Genomic DNA, 3435 nt, shown 5'->3' on the forward strand with positions numbered 1-3435 from the left:
CTCATCTTCCCTCTCCTCTAACAAGTGCATTGTAACTTTTTTTTTTTTGCAAGGCAAATGGAGTTAAGTAGCTTGCCCCAGGCCACACAGCTAGGTAATTATTAAGTGTCTGAGGCTGCATTTGAAATCAGGTACTCCTGACTCCAGGACCAGTGCTCTATCTGCTGTTTCACCTAGCTGCCCCTGTAACTCTTAATGTGATGTAATTTACCCTATTCCACCTCTCCTTTTTATCCTTTTCATGTAAATATATTTTTCCATATGTTAATATTTCTATATCATCACAACAAATTCAACTTGTGCCCACACTCTGTCGAAGTATGCTCCTGCAAATAGAGATACAGTTCTTAGGAATTACAAGTATCATCTTCCCATATAGGAATGTAAACAATTTATCTTATTGAATAGCATATTTATTCATTCCTATTTACATTTTTTAAGGCAGCTCTTGTTTCTTAGATTTGAAGACTGATTTACTCTTCCAGTGTCTACTACAGTTCCCTCATAGTTTAGCTACTCTTGTAGGGTGGAGGATATTTTTCCTTATGCTTCTGCTTCTAATAAGCATCGGTGATTATTTCCCTATTCGATTTAAGCAATTAATATCAATTCATTTTCACAAAGGGAAATTCACTGAGAAGGCAAAACAAGAATAAAAGTTACAAAGCATTTCCATACACAACTGAGAGCATTGTTTTCTGAATCTCTTTAGTCTCAGAGCAAATGGGTTCAAACTTAGCACAGGTTCTATATAATATTTGCATCATCAAATTTTCTCCAAATATAGATGTTTTATAGATGGACATTTCTGCTATTGATGGACTAAATCAAGTCATGTTCTTGAGGCATAACTCTTCACTGTCTGGATTCTGACAAATTTTGGAATGTATTTCAGTTTCCAGTTTCTGGTGAATTGCTCCCTTGAGTTTTAAATGATCACAAAATCATAACCATCTGTAGTTTCCTTCATTCTTCTAATGCTTCTATTGCATCTTGCATTGGAAAGTCAAATTTTTTTTTAACAAGCTCTGTTCTTTTCATCAGGAAAATTTGAAAACCTCCTATTTCATTGAATTTACATTTTTTCCAATTGAAAGAATATGCTAAATTTTGCTATGTAGTTGATTCTCAGCAAAAATTCAAAGTCTTTTCCCTTCCAAAATTTCATAATTCAGGTCAGTTGTTTGTTCAATGAGATATTTCACATTGTATCCTGATTTTTTTAATTTTTTTGTTTTTTTATTGTTTCTTGATTTTTCATAAAATAAATTACTTCCATTTGCTTAACTTTTAAGGAATTATTTTCTTTAGTGAACTTTTGTACCTCATTTTCCATTTAGCCAGTTCTGCTTTTTAAGAAATTCTTTTCCTCATTGACTTTTTGTAATTATTTTACCATGTGACCTAATCTGTTTTTAAAGTATTTTTCCATACTTTTGTGTCTCCTTGAAAAAAAGCTGTTTTCTCATTTTTCAAGATTTTCTTGCATAACTCTCATTTTTTCTTCCCAATTTTTCCTCCCTCTTTCTTAATTGATTTTCAAAATCCCTTTTCAGCTTTTCCATTGCCTGAGACTAATTCATTTCTTCTTGAGATTTTTGAATGTAGATTTGATTTTGTTATCTTCTTCTGACAGTGTTCTGATCTGTCATAACTTTCTCTGATCAGAAATTTTTTCTGTTTCTCATTTTCCCAGTCGATTACTTGATTTTTAACTCTGTTAAAGTAGGGTTTTGCTTCCACAGTGAAGGGACCACTGACCCAAGCTTCAGGTGTTTCGTGAAGCTGGTTTCAGAGATACTTCTAGGGACCTGTAAGTTTTTAGTTTTTCTAAGGTAGGATTATCTACACTTTTGGCTTGAGTTCTGGTTTGTGATGATCTGTAAGCACTCTTTTCTGCCCTGTAACTGTGAGGAGAGTCCCTACTCCCAAGGCCTCAAGCTCACTACTTCTCCTCACCCTGGGACTGCTACCTAGGGCTGCAATTCACATTTGAGTAGGGGCAAAGCAACAAAGTCCTGCCTCAGTATGAACAAGGAAACTCCTCTCCTTCTGAATAGCTTCACCACTTACTATCAGAGGGTTGAGAGCTTTGGAAGCAGCTGCAGCCATTGCTGATTCAATAGGATTGTTCTTGGTTTGCTGAGGCCAGGTCAGCAGTAGGTTTACCTGAACACCACTGGGTTTCTCTCTTATCCTGGTGAAACAGACCTTTCTTATCAAACTTCTAAGCTATCTTGGGGAGAAAATTGTTTCACTCCATCTTTTTATAGGGTTCTAGAATTTGTTTAGAGTCATTATTTCAAGATATTTGGAGGGGTTTGGGGGAAAACTTATATGAGTCCCTGCCTTTATTCCCCATCTTGGCTCTGCCTCTTCCATTATTTGTCTTTGTGTCACCATAATTGCATTATTTAGTGAAGGGATTCTTAAGATAGTATAGATAGACTTGAGTTTATGGATAGATTTCAGCATATCTGTAAGCATGAATAGGAAAAAATATACATCTCTCTTTCTTAACTGTCCTTCAATTATTTTAAACTGTTTAATGATTCAGTTATTTTAAACTGTCTGATAATTCACCAGACAGGCCAAAGAATCCACAACACAAATATGTTTGATGACTCCTTCTTTAAAAGTGTTTTGACCATTCATTTTATCTTGAGATCTAATGTTTATCTGAAATCTTTGAGCTGAAATTTTCCTTTATCTAATTTATATAAGAAACCATGCTTAAATATTATTGTTTAAAAATAACACCTTATTAATCATTCCAATTCCAATTAGCTGTTCACTTTCCACCTTAAATTTTAGACTGGAATTGGAAAAATAAAATTTCAATGAAAAAGATTAGGTCAAATTGAAAAGAGGTATTAAAAAGCCCATGAAGAGAAGAATGTCTTAAAAATCAGAATTAGCAAAATGAAAAAGGAGATACAAAAGCTCACAGAAGAAAATAATTCCTTAAAATATACAACTGAGTAAAGGGAAGAATTGAGTAAAAGGACTTTATGAGAAATCAAAGAACACTAAAACAAAATCAAAAGAAGGAAACACTAGAAGAAAAATGTGAAATACCTCATTGGAAAGACAGCTGACATGAAAAATAGATCCAGAAGAGATCACTTTAAAATTTTTGGACTATCACCTTTCCAGCAGTAAAGATCTCCCCGTGCCAACATACCTCTCACTAAAGACCTCCTGCACCCCTCTCCTGAGGAGGAGAAGCAGAAGCACAAGAAGAAATGCCTGGTGCAGAGCACCAATTCCTATTTCATGGATGTAAAGTGCCCTGGGTGCTATAAAATCACCCTGGTCTTCAGCCACACACAGACAGTGGTTCTCTGTGTCGGATGCTCCAATGTGCTCTGTTAGCTCACTGGAGGAAAGGCAAGACTTACAGAAGGATGCTCCTTCAGATGGAAGCAGCACTAA

General features: G+C 35.1%; 1 pseudogene; it reads left to right on the forward strand.

The window, feature by feature from the left end:
- Positions 1-3276: 3276 nt before the first annotated feature.
- LOC141489438 (small ribosomal subunit protein eS27-like) lies at positions 3277-3435 on the forward strand (annotated as a pseudogene).

Source organism: Macrotis lagotis, chromosome 1 (genome assembly GCF_037893015.1).
Source record: "Macrotis lagotis isolate mMagLag1 chromosome 1, bilby.v1.9.chrom.fasta, whole genome shotgun sequence".
NCBI classification, from domain to species: Eukaryota; Metazoa; Chordata; class Mammalia; order Peramelemorphia; family Peramelidae; genus Macrotis; species Macrotis lagotis.